This window comes from Choloepus didactylus, chromosome 8 (genome assembly GCF_015220235.1).
Source record: "Choloepus didactylus isolate mChoDid1 chromosome 8, mChoDid1.pri, whole genome shotgun sequence".
NCBI classification, from domain to species: domain Eukaryota; kingdom Metazoa; phylum Chordata; class Mammalia; order Pilosa; family Megalonychidae; genus Choloepus; species Choloepus didactylus.
The window spans coordinates 119,372,139-119,385,992 of NC_051314.1; the positions used below are offsets into that span (position 1 = coordinate 119,372,139).

Here is a 13,854-nt window from a genome sequence, read left to right on the forward strand (position 1 = left end):
ATGGGAAGATGGCGGCAGGTAAAAGGCTGGCCTCTGGGATGGCCAGTGGTAACAATGATGGTGGGAGTGTTTCCAAAGCAAACCTCGCTGTGCTGTGTTCCTCTTCTAAGAAATGCAATAACAACAAAAGCAACTCCTACTTATTGAGCACTTATGATATACCAGGTGTTTTTCTAAGTGATTTGCATATTTTACCTCAAAACAACTCCATTAGGCAGATTTTTAAAGTTGTTTCCATTTTATCATATAAGACAATAAGACTCAGAAAGAGCAGTTGTCTAAAGTCACTACATTTAAATGGTTCTACTTGGATTTGAATCCAGACCTCTTAATCACTATGAAAGATGCAGTACACTTAGAAATAAGGGAGGACCAGTCCACCTGCCTCTGGAATGCTACTGGACTATGAGGGAATGGAGAGCAGGTTACATGGGTCTACAAACATATGCAGAGTATTTTTCTCTTGAAGGAACAGCCTTGTTGAACCTCAGAACCTGCCCCTCCTCTCTCTGTCTTTAAGGGTGACAGTGCTGCTATGGAGGCGGCTTTTATGGTTGCCCCTAGTCTGCCTTGTTCAGCAAGATAGAGACATGGGTGGGGCTCTGCTCCTCTGGCCTCAGCTCCCATAACCAGCCGCCATAGCAGCTCATGCTCCTAGGGGTATGAAGTGACTGTGTGGAATGGAAGATTCTATGCTATGCTTGTATGGTTTTATTATTTATATAAAACTGCCATGTATGTAGATTGTAAATATCCTACCTTCTGGTAGTTTCTTCTCAGGATCCTTGGCCAACTCTCCAACTCCTCTTCCTCTACCCATCCCTTAAATATTAGTGCCTCTCAGAGTTCTGTCCTAGACCCTCATCTCTCCTCATCCATTGCCAAGGTTGCAAATAATGTCTGTATGTTCCCCAAACTGATGGCTCTGGCCCTAAGCTCTCCCTTTAGTACCAGGTCAGTGTTTCTAACTGTAACTAGATGTGATCCTTTGGGACTTGGGACTCACTATATCCAAAGCTGAACTGTTCCCCACCTCTCCTATTCTGCTCCCATCCCCTCCTTGCCAAATCTGTACTTCTTGTAAAGCACACATCCCATTACCAAGTTCCTCCATATAAAAAATTCCAAGGTGTCCTTGACTATCTAATCTCTGATACCTTGTAGTCAGTCTCCCCATTTTCTATAGATTTTACTCCCCAAATGCCTCTGGAGTGCTTCCACTTATTTTCATCTCCCCTACCACATCCCAGCCCATCTCTTCTTACCCACATTACTGCAGGGGCTTCTAAATTATCCTCCTACTCTCAGTTTTACTCTTCAATCTACATTGCAGGCAGAGTGACCTAAATGAAAATGTGATTTCATGACTCTCCTCAATACCATCCAGTGACTTATCATTGCTCCTATAATAAAGCCCAATATCCTTAATATGCTTTATCAAATCTTCCACAGCATGGGCCCTGCCTGACTTTCTAGAATAGTCTTAGGCCTTTCATGCCCTGGAACATTCCTGCAATACTGAACTTACTTTAATGCTTTGAAGATACCATGTTCTTTCTCACTTCCAACTCTTTTCTCTGCCTTGAATACTCTCTGCCCCTTTCCCACCAAACCACGTACATGGATGCTCCTTTACCTGCCTCATTCTATCCATTGCTCAAGCTTTGGTTTTGGCACCATATCTCCTGGGAAGTCTTAGCTGAGCCCTGGGCTAATGTCACCCTGTTATGTGCCTTCAGTGCATCTTGTATTTTTCCAATGAAACTATACTTCAAACTTCATTGTAATTACATGCTTTATCATTTATCTTTCCTGCAATTTCTGTGAAAGCAATGATCTTTGTCTTACTCACTTCTGTATCCCCTGTTCCTAGCATGGCGTGTGCCACAGGGAAGCACTTGAAGTGAGTGAGTGATGCCATCCAAGGCCCTGGTATGCTCAGTGCATACACACTCCACAGGAGCTTTCTTGTTCTGCTCCTTTTTGCAAGATAATAGAGATTTCCTTTCAAAAATTACACCTTATTTGGTTCTTTGGATTCCCAGTTTCTCCAACTGTTTTTAATGTTAAATGCAAATTTGATTCAGATTATTGTACAAAATGTTTGCTATTAAAACCAAAGCTGACAATGTAGGAATCTTAAATCTGAAACATCTGCTAAACGACATGAGAAAATCAAGTGACTGTTACCTTAAGTCCATAAATATGGTCCAAGAATGCCTCTTTTTGTCTAAAAATTTGCTCTGGGTGAGCAATCTGCAGATATTATTACTTCTCATTTGGTATGTTTTATATTAGAATGTAAATGTTATCTCTCAAGTCTAGTCTCTAACCATTATATCTCTAAGAAAGACCACAATTGGTTTAAACCTTTGCTACCATCTCTTTAAAACCTGAGGGCTTCTTACTTGGCCACTCAGGAAGATAGCCCCGCTAAAGGCCTTAGAAGTTACTGTCGAGAAGGCCACATCTGCCCACCTCCATCTTCTCAAGAGTTGCTGTCTTAAAATGAACAAGGATCTCACAGTACAGAGTATCTATAAATTCCTCAGGTGCCCAGTATAGAGCAAGTCCTTCACTTGATTTCCCTCTTGTGCTTGCCGAGGGTAGATTCTGCCCAAGTGCACTGCTTGAGAAAGATCCTTAGACTTACTAAACTCCACTAAGAGATATGCTCTGTGAACTTCCCCCCTACCCCAGTCCCCTGCCTTTTCTTGGGTTCTATATCTAACTGCCTGCTGGACATCTTCTCTTGGATGTCTCCCCTGCCCATTGTCTGGATCCTTGGCTCCTTTCAATTCTCTTCTTTCCCCTCCTCTCAAGTGCAGCCTCTCGTGGTTCTCGAAACCAATCCCTAACCTTTCTCCAGAACATTGTTATATATTTTCTATCAGGATCTAGAAAGGATTGGGGTTGACTAATTGGGACTATAAGGAGTTTGAGGTACTATCACTAGGCACAGCACTCTCAAAAACATCAGAGGAATTCAGTTAGGTACACTCAGCTCCTCCTGCTTATCCTGGTCTGAAATCAGCCTCTTTCTCTCCCTTCAGAGCTCTGGTCTCACTGGGGTCACCCTTTTAAATGACAAACCAAGCAACCATTTAGTCACAGCCAGGAAATCTTTGCAAATAAAATTGCTGCAAATGGTTGGTTGTTTTATGAGGATGACTTTCCTTTGGCCTGCTGATCCTCTTCCAGCAGCAGCAGGGAAGAAGACTCCTTAGGATGGGTCTCAGAGTGACCCAGCCCCAGGATGACACTAGGAATTCAGAGATAAGAAAGTGGTTTCTCTTCTAAATGAAGAAATCTCAGTAGCATTAATAGGCCCTGTCATCTCCTACAAACATCCTAAAGGGAGGCAAAGCTCTCATTTGCAACTGACCAGACTGTGGCTTTCTTTCCATTTGGGGGAATTCTGTAAGGCTAGATTTAGGCAACTTGTTGGATAGAAGGTTATGTGATATCCCTGAATCCCAAAGTAATTTGTTAATCATCAAAGGAAGATTTATTTTTTAAATGACAGACATTCTCAGAGAGGATCCTTAAAATGTGCTGTTTCATGTCACAGTCAAATGAACTTTTTCTATCAGGTACCAATAAAATTCCTTACTGGTTGCTTCCTAACTCCTTGTAGCTTTGCCAGCTATAGAATTCCTGACTATTTCCAGATAGGCTCTGTGCTGGCTGAAGATATCTTTTTTTTTTTTTTTTTTTTTTTAAAACCAGGGTTGCCAGAAAAATGCAGGATGCCCAGCTAAATTTGAATTTCAGATAAACAATGGGTAATTTTTAGCATAAATCTGTCCCAAATATTGCACAGGGCATACTTATACTAAAATAATATTTTTAAAAGTGAAATTAAAATTCAACTGGTTTCCTGTATTTTTATTTGCTAAATCTGGCAACCATTCTTTGTACACTAATAAGAACTAATTTTCAATTGGTACTTTGAAGCATTCAGTTATGCCTTTTTAGTAAGGATAACACTATGTTCACTACTACATCCCAAGACACTCTGAGAGAGTTTTATTACAACTGGTAGCTTTATTTTTTGGAAAGAGTTCAATAATTTCTTATATCTTCTAGTCTCTAAGTGAATGGTATTCTTAGAAATTTGAAAACCATTTGGTACCAGGTGATCTGAAAATGTTTAGAAAGTGATCAGCCCAAACGCTTCGTTATCCCCCTGTGCTAGGAAAACATTGTTAGCTATCAGTAGGCACATGTCTATATTTTTCCTTTATCATTTCCCTTGGAGCAGTTCAAGCATTCCTTCCCAATGTGCTCTCTAATGGGTAGTTAGTCTATTTCTGTCATTCAGGTGATAGTCCACCTTTTCACTCACCTTTAGGCTCACTTTCTGGCCTGAGAACACCGTGTTCCTGCTCTTTGCATAGAGCTCCTCTTGGAACTTCAAGAGCAGGCAGACACGTTTTGAAGTACAGGGTTCTTAACATAGCAAACCGCTTATGAATTTTGCCTAATTATTTTTCCTCAGGGTCCTCAGTTTTTGTACTAAACAATAATTTTGCACCCCCCAGATTCTTTCTTCCCAGTGAAAGTTGTTATCCCAAGAGGCTGGAATCCTCCTCCTGGCCCAGCCTTTGAGGGAGGGAGAACAGTGGCTCTGATTTAACTGATGTGAAGAAAGGTGTTTTGTTAGATTCTCTTTAAAAAAGAAACTGTAGTGAACATGATCTTCCTACAACCTTGAGGCAGCTTCTTCCTGCTTGGAATGGCCATAGTAACCAGTTGTTCCCATAGGATGCCCACTTGACTCTCTTGGCCTGGGAAGTGCTGAGAGGTTAAGAAATAAACGAGGAATTGAGTCAATTACTTTTCAGACAGCAAGATATTTCCTGCTTGGTCATTAACCATTTTTTAGTTGTCATAAAATTTTCATGGAGTGCCAAGCATAGGCAGATCTATGATAAGATAAATATGTATGATAGGTTCATGTGATTTAATATAATTTACACGTGAACCCGTTATAGGTGGAATTGTAGGCAAAGTGGCCCTTTTCCTTATTAAAGAAACCTACTTAAATCTAAGGAAAGCTACATTTTTATATGAAATGTTTAGTAAAGCAAGATACATCTGTAAATAGAAGGATATGCTTTGCTCAGTGGTATAGAAAAATATACAAATTGGGAAAAATAACTGAAGAATCTAATAACTCTCGTAAGAGATGTTCAATGCTTATTGCAATTATTCAGGTACAACAGAGCAGGTGGTATCATGGAATAATGAATGTGAGGATCATTCACACTCTTCTGTTTTCCTTTAGTCTTTCACATTCCTCCTATCAGTTACATAGATGATCGTTTCAGTAAGTCATCTTTACTTCTTTCCCCTTAAACCACACCTGAGAAAGGCATTCTGAAATGGTTAACATTGATATCCCAATGTGATTTGCCCCTTAATCGCTATTTAAGTCTTTGGCTGACTTGTAAAATTTAGAGTTTATCCATGACATATTGGTGTTTCTTTCCTCTTTCTTTCTCTTCCCTTTCCTCCTTTTCCTCCCCCTCTTTATCTTCCTTTCCTCCTCCCTCCTCTAAAAAACCACTTAGGACAGGGAAGAGTGAGAAGGGGATCAAGAGGAGGAATTCTTTGGAAAGAGTTCCCTTTTACTTTAGGATAATTTTTTGGGCCTACAAGGGAGGTTGTACCTCTGGGGGTGACGCAGGGGAAAATGTGGTCTATGGAAAGAAATGGGATGATCTTGAAGAGGAAAGAAGCAAGAGTGGAGAATGACAGTGGCTCTGAGTAGACAAAGCAACAGATTCTGCCTCAGAAAGAGTGTGGGATGGTGGGAATGGGATGGTTAGGAAGAAGGTCACAAAGGCCAAGGAAGTTATTAATTCTATGAGTACTTACTGTGTGCCAGCTTTGTGCAGTTTACTAATTTGATCCATGCAAAAATCTTCATGTGAATGTCTTCAAGGTCACCTGCCCTATTACTCTGTTTAATAGGGAACTGGTACTTCCCACCTTCCCGAGCACTCCCTCTCCCTCTCTCCTAATTTACTTTTCCCATGGCACGTATCAGACACACTGTGTGTGTGTGTGTGTCTGTGTGTGTATAAAATTGTAAAATATTTTTATTGTCTGCTTCCTCACAGTTGAATTCAAGCTCCATAAGGGCAGGGATTTTTTTTTTTTTAACCTAACTGTATTCTCAGCATAATACCTAATACCTTGTAGGCACCTGATAAATATTTATCATATAAAAGCATGAATGAAAAGATGGGAATTATCATCCCCATTTTTTAGATTTTTTAGAAGCCCAAGGCTCAGGGACCCCCAGCTTAGGCTGGGTGATGCCAGGTTCCGTGCTGGGTTCCAGCTGCCCACTGTGCCACCCGCTAACACTAGCACAGCCCTAAGGAGAGCTTGGCTTCCCGTAATACCAGAGCATTTTTAGAGTTGGAAGAGACCTCAAGCGCTCATCTAATTCAACCCCATCAATACATGTCTTCTTAGTGAATAGATGGCTAGATGATGAATGGATTTTACAGATGTGAAAACAAAATCTCAGCGAGGCCCTCATCTGCTTAGAGGCAGGGCAGGCACGGAATCCAGGGCCTGACCGTGGGGGCAGCATCGTCAGCAGAGCAGACTGCCTCTTCCCCCCTCACCCGTGTCCTCAGGGGGCCAGCGGGGTGCGTGGGCTGCCAGGGTTTTCTTATTCACCTTTGCCATGGTCTGGTAATGACTCCATGACTTTCCCTTTTCTGGTTCTTACCCAGATAAGAAAGAAAAGTCACAGTTAAAGGGAATTGAACTGGTATTATTTAGGAATTGAGTGGGAGTCATTTCTCCATCTGTTTTCTCTTCTCAACAGAGGATGAAGACTGCCTGGGTGGAGCTAAGGATGGGATGCATTGCCAGAAAGCTAGAGTGCTGTCATTTATTGTTACAGAAATGGTCTTGGAAGCCTGCGTGAGCGCTGGGCCACAGCTGCCCACGGTCAGCTTAACTCACATGGGCTTCTTTGAGGCAGAGATGGCTGTGTGGTTTTAGCACCTGTGTAAGATTTTATACATTTTAAACAGATGATGGTTTGAGTCTTTCTCTGTTTCCTCTCCTATGGAGCAGTCAGAGTGCATAAGTGGTCCTTTTCTGGAAAGAACTGTGCAGGACCTATACGGCTGGTAGAGATGTAGAAGAAGCAGGGTGTTCAGGCTGGCTGACTTTCAGAAGTGGTTGTTTAGAGATCCGAACCAGCCCTGCTAAAGTGCAGAAGCCAAGAAGTGGGTGGGCTTTGGAGCACAATTTTCAGGGGTTTATTGGGTTTTATTGGTGGCGGATCCTCTTCCGGGAGGGCCTGTGGGGACAGCTTGTCCAGACTGGCACTGGTCCCCACGCCGGGCCGGCTGGTCACACATGAAGGAACTGCTGCTGCCAGATTAGAGCTCCCTGCTGCTGAAATCTGTTCCCTCTTGTCCGGCTTCCAGTAGCAGCAGCCGGCCGGGGGCTGCCTACTGCCTCCCTCACTGCTCAGTCTTTTTCTTTTCTTCATTCATTGCTGCTTCATGCCACCCCCCTCATCCTTTCTTTCATTTAAAGGTTTTGAGTTTCTTGCTTACCTTTGGTACTCTATATTCATAAATGATGGTATATGGAATTCTTGCATGCACACACACACGCTTGAATATTCGTAAATACACATGTTATCACTCATACAGTACATATTTATGTATGAACATTTATATATGTCACAGGAGTAAAGCATTATTAAGAAAACTGAATGAAAAACATCTACATATTAATTTTCCTCAATTCTCCCTACCACTAAGATAGTTTAAGTGTTACGTGAGAAGGTTGAGTATGGGATAGAACTTGGGAGGAATTCTTTAAAATATCTTGCTTGAAATGAGCTCTGATGAATATCAGTAAGGCATTTCTTTCTAACCTGATTCTATTTTTTAAGTCTTGATGGCTGTAAGAATGGTTGCTAAGTTACCCTCGCACATTTATTTTTTAGATAAAGGAAGTAGGCTCAGTAGTCAAGTGGCTCTACATACTTTTCTTTGTATATACTTTTAAGAAATGCATACATTTCTTCTTTTACTAGAGGAAAGTTATCCCCTGACCAAGTGCCAGAAGTAGCCATGGAAGCCACACTGTGACGATATCATATCCATTCTAATGATCCTTTTCACAATCTCCTGGAAGAGACTATAGGTGGAGTCCACTTGAGAATATATGTCTAAGTATGTTTGATGCTTGATGTAAAACTTGATGTTCAGAAACTTTAAGTTCATTATTATGGCTAAGAATGATAAAAGGGACCACTTTCATAACCTTTATATATGTGTGTATGTGTGTGTGTATAATATAGGCTATGACTTAAAATAGTGAATGATTCCACCAGCTACACGGGGTCATTATTCTCACTACTCTGTTACCACATCTCATGTGTCCACATGTACATTTACCTCTTTTGCCTAGGGGAAGGAGAGGATTGTCACATATTCAACAACCCAATACTGATGTATCTAGAACATAACCAAGAAATATGAAGAATGCAGAAAAGGACTTTGAGATGAAATCACCAGGATAAAATTTTTGCCCTAAAATGAATGTGGTTTATTTTAATTCAGAGGTCCTTTACTTGAATTATATATATATATTTCTAAGAAGCCTATAGAGCAGTTGAGTTGAACATGGTTCAGAATAACAGGAAAAATTTGAACAAGATACAGAGCATATTTAGGAAGTCTGTCCAGAGCTGGAACAGTAGCTGCATGGTCATCAGGACCCAGACTCCTGCTGGCTGTCCATTCTTTTATTCATAGGATGTGGCCTTTATCCCCATGCCCAGGATAGCTGCTGGAATCCAGTTTCAAGTAGCAAATTGAAGCTGGAAAGGAAGAAGGGCATGCCCTTTCTCAGAAGTTCTGCATAATGCTTTTGCTTATAGCTCATTGGCTAGAAATCAGTCTTTGACCATAACTAGCTGCAAGGGAATCTGGGAAGTAGAGGGTTTTTTTAAAAATCTGGGCATTAATATGTCCAGTTAAATATCAGAGTTCTGTTGATTAAAGAGAGGAGGCAAGACCATATCTTTGTTAGGCAAATAGTAGTCTCTGAGACACTTGTTTATCTGATTTCCCAGATGACAATAGTTTAGAAGTAAGAAACAAGATGGGGATTAGGTAGTTGAGTTGACAGCATTAAGAAATAACAAGTGGGGCAGAAAATATCTTTAAAAACCCTAACAGAAGACATCAAAAAGTTCAGTTGTCTAAAGTTATTCAGGGCAAACTATCATATACCTCCTAAAAAGCATATACCCCATCACCAAAGCATCCCTGTATAGCAAAATAGCATAGTCATTGTTAAGTCATCAAATCAAAAAAGCTTAAATTCTATTGATTATCCTTTGTTTAAGAAGTCAGAGAACTCTATAGTACCTTTGTAAATTTTCCATTTAAAATGCTTCAGATAATCAAGATAAAGGTTGGTACTTAAAAATATCAAACTTCAGCAATTTTACTTCAAAAAATGTCATCGAGTGACTATTGTGTGCCAACTGCTTTACACAGCCTCATTTAATCTTAAAAATACTGAATAGGAGCATTATATTTTTCAGATGAAGAAACTGAGATCCAGACAGATTAAGCCACTTGCTTTCTTTACTTAGAGAGCTGGATTTCAAATCCAAATCTTTATGAATTTAAGGTGTTCTTTGCCCCACTTTGTCCATCCTTCTGTGAGCCGTTTCTTTTTCTGAGGAGTCTGAATAAATTAGGCATGACTCTGATGTATATGAACACATTATTAACCTGCCGGACTGTGTGGTTTTATATTGAAGAGTTTCCTTTCTTGGCCTCTCTGCTGATTATTGCTCTGAAGACTAAATGATGATAAACCCAGAATCAGCCTTAGAAACAGCATCCAGCACATTCATGCAAAGGATGTCCCACACTGAGCCTGTTTATTTTGCTCTTTGCCCTAAAGCACATCACATCTGCATTTACTGGCCTTGCTCTGATCTCGTTTACGCCTTCCTTTTCTGATTAGAAAAAAAAAAAAGATTCTTTTTTTCTTACCTTATTCCTGTAGATTTCAAAGTCCATTAACCTACTTGTGGAGAAACAACAACTTGTTCTCTTTGCAGATCTGAAAGCCGTCAAAATTGACGTGGGAGCAGACTTTCTGTATCCTAAAATCTGCATAGGCTCCTGGAGGTTACATGCACATAGAAACGGCTGTCAGGACTATGTAATAAAACAAAACCTTGGCCTCTGTCGTGATTTATAAATGTCATCCTGGGCTACTGTTCTGTTTTGATAGGTCAGATAAGTTTGGATTTGTTCAAGTCTCATACTCAACAAGAGATTGGAGAAAAGTGAAAACAGTGCTATTGGGAGTGAAAGAAATGTGCCACGAGGAGGTCTGCTTTTCTGCGCCTCACAACATTACAGTTACTCTTAGATCACCTAGTGACACCTTCAGGAGGTATTTTTGGCTCCCTATTAGGTGCTGAGCCCTGTGCTAGCTGCTGCAGACACACACACTACACATCCTCCATTTGATTGACCTTGTGAGGAGTGGAAAGTCTCAGAGTTAGACCTTTAAATTTGTTCTTCTGGACTTAGTTTTCTTGGAACACAAAGTGGATTGCCTAAGAAGCTAGCAGAATGAACTAAGAAACAAAGATCAGAATTTCAGAATATGTTGGTTAGATGTATCAAGAAATTCTTAATACTTCCAACACAAGGCTGTGAAGGATCCTTTCTGACAGAGAGCAAGGTAGTGGAGTTAAGTGGAAGAAAAACATTCTAGCTTACTTTTTGGATCTCATTGTCCCAGATTATTAGCAACCTGCAAACTCAAAAAGTCATACAAGAATATTATTTTGAAATATATCAGAGCCCCTCCCCCACGTGTACACACACGCGCTTTCTGCGCGCGCACACACACGCTTTGTGCGCTCACACACCAAGTTTAAAAATAGGAACCCTGATGTTGCCATGACTCCCAGTGCTTCTCCAGCGGCCTTCCTTTCCCTTTGATGTGATTTCTCTTCTGAACACGAATTAACGAGAATCTGGCTCAGAGCGACCTCTAGCGGCTCAGTCCTTTAGGGAAGTGCTTCCTTCCCCCACATTCAGCCCAATTCCAAAATTAACTTATATTAGCAGCAAGTTAAGCACTTGTGTGTTCTTTGCCATTCTCCATGTGATTAGCTTTTTGCAGAATCTGCCTTTCTCATCAGCCATGGGTAACAAATTGGTTGGTACCTATAGTGTGCTCAAAACTATGGGGACCAGCCTAGCAGTTGCCAGTCTTGCTGGGCACACAAGACTTGCATCCACCAGTCATTGAGAGAACAGTATAGATCAGTGGCAGGAAAGCTGGATGGCAGAGGTAGTGATGACGTTTGCTGTGATGATCAGAAGCTAGCATTTTTCTTTTCCAGATACAGGAGTCTTTTAAAAGTTATCGCCTGATACTGTTTCAACAGCCTCAGGGAAGTGTTGATGTTCTTCTTCCAATGCTGTCTTCATCATATTTTCAGATCCCTGTATCAGTGCTTCTTGGCCGTGGTTTCGTGTTAGAATTTCCTGGGAAGCTTTAAAACCTGTGTGCAGATTCCAAGATCCTACCATGCAGAAATTCTGATTTAGATAGGGGCCTGGGAACTATCATTTATTGAAAGCTTCTAAGTTGGATGTAAAGGGCAGCCAGGGTTGAGAACCATTCTCTTAAACTCTTTTCTCATTTCTGTGGCCCCAAAGCCCAGAACAGGGTAAAAAAGGCAATGATGACATTTGCATACATTTGAACTTAGTGCTAGTGAAAGAACTCCTTCCTCAGATTCTCTCCTGATCACCAGTTGAAAAATTTTGATCCCCATTAGTAGCATGAAATTTACATTCTGAAAGGGGTATGGGATATGGGCATTTCATCAGTGGCAGTCCTCTTGCAGTCGATCGTGATTTCCTAATATGATTTTTGCTCCTTTTTGCTGACACTCCATGTGTCTATTTTATGCAGAGAAATGAGTTTCCATCAGTAAAGCTGGCAACATGAGCATCAAAACAAATTTGCCTTTAAATGGCATTTCAGTTCCCTTGTACACTGATTATAAACCCAGAAGAAATAGAACTTTAAAGCTTCAAATGTCATGGGTCTGCTGCCCCTGATGACAAATTGATGCTTTGCTGAATTTTGGAGCATACAGGTGGTTCCAAAATGAAAGTTATTAACACTAGAAAATGATGTTCTTTGTATTACTATACTGTTGTTACATTTAATGGAATTGTTCCCTAAAGTGCTACAGAATAAAAGGAAAAAGAAACAGTTTAGAACAAGAAAGACACAGGGGCCAAGATAAGAAAAGAAATGGTGGCCCTCCTTGATCCTACAGCTCTTTCCCTGAAGATGGGACAGTCATCTTTCAGGGGAACCAACGGAGTTGGGCTGGATAATGTTCTGGCAGGGATTTGCAAGTAGCTCCATAATGTGTGGCACTATTGTGGCTCTGGCTGGGTCCAGCCTTGGCACTGCCTGCTGTGAGCAAGCCAGGCCAGGGCATAGCTTTGGAAATGTGTTAAGGAAGGGAATTATTTTTCAGAATGGGGTGATAACCACCTATCTGATTAATGACTTTGCATGGATTTAGGGATTTTTTTTTTTTTTTGGTCCAAAAGAATAGGAATTAGAGAATGAAATCCGACAATATTGTTAAGGTTCTTTATGATTTATTAGAGAAACCTATGGCAGAACCTCCAGCACACATACCAATTAGGTGATTAGGTGATTGTTGTCATAGGCTTCAACCTCTGTCTTCCATCTACCTACCCGTCTCGCCATTTATCATGAAGGTGCTTGGCTGAACAGATGGCATTTTGCGTCATGCACTTCAGGCCATCAGACCTGGGCTTTGTTGAATGAGTAGGAGGAAAGGAATCTAGAACACTTGTTCTTCCCCAAACTCCAGGTTCCACTTTGGGCTATTATGTGGAGCTTTCTGGCTTCTTTTCACCAATAGCACAACACAGGGAGGTACTAATCACTGTTAAGCAGCATTTATTAATTGTCACATAATGTATGCTCCTCTTTTAGGCTCCCCCAGGAATTTATCATATAATATTTATAATATTGATCTGGCTCTTCAAGATTTGATTGAAAATGGTATCTCAGGTAGTCCAGTGCTTTTATTCTTAGGCTCAATGATTGATACTGTAAGTAGAATATGTTTAGCAGTTTGTTTTTAAGAAGATAGATTTTTTTCCAGATTTCATATTAGGGACATATAAGACATCATCGAGTTTTGCAGTTGAGGTTAAGAATGGGTAAAAGGAGGTATAGTAACTAGTCTGTGATCCTCACACATTTATGGACCTGTGCATTTTAATGACTGAGAGCCTGGGGCCACTTTTAATGTCCCTTGTTTGTACTTTGCCTGAGTTTCCTTTCCATGTTGATATTGCTTTCATCTTGCCTGAGGTGATGTTAACCTAATTTCATCCTGGCTAATTGGTATTGAGATCCAGGCAGCCAGGACAAGAGGCACACGAGTTAATCAGCACAGAGCACCTTACTGTGCTCTCCACCAGAGGGGCCCTAGAAACACCATGTGGTGTCCTGGAGGAGCAGAGAGTCCATCCAAGAGTTGAGTGGTCACCACCAATTTCTTTTTTCCCTTTTTCTCTTGGAGATGATAGTTCACGTGTCTCAGTGCAAGGAAATCTAAGAATTGTTTTCCTATTGCAAAGGTAAAGATTGAGAAGTGGGAAAAGAAAGAAAATGGAACATTTGATTCAGCCTTCGAAATCTTTTGAGTCCCGTGTGAAGGACATACATGCTAAGTCTGCCAGCATTGGCAGGGAC

At 40.9% G+C, this 13,854-nt stretch overlaps 1 protein-coding gene across 5 annotated transcripts in view; it reads left to right on the plus strand.

Moving 5' to 3' along the window:
- Positions 1-13,854, plus strand: part of GRIN2B (glutamate ionotropic receptor NMDA type subunit 2B) — a 511,855-nt gene that overhangs the window by 266,615 nt on the left and 231,386 nt on the right. The window lies entirely within an intron of this gene.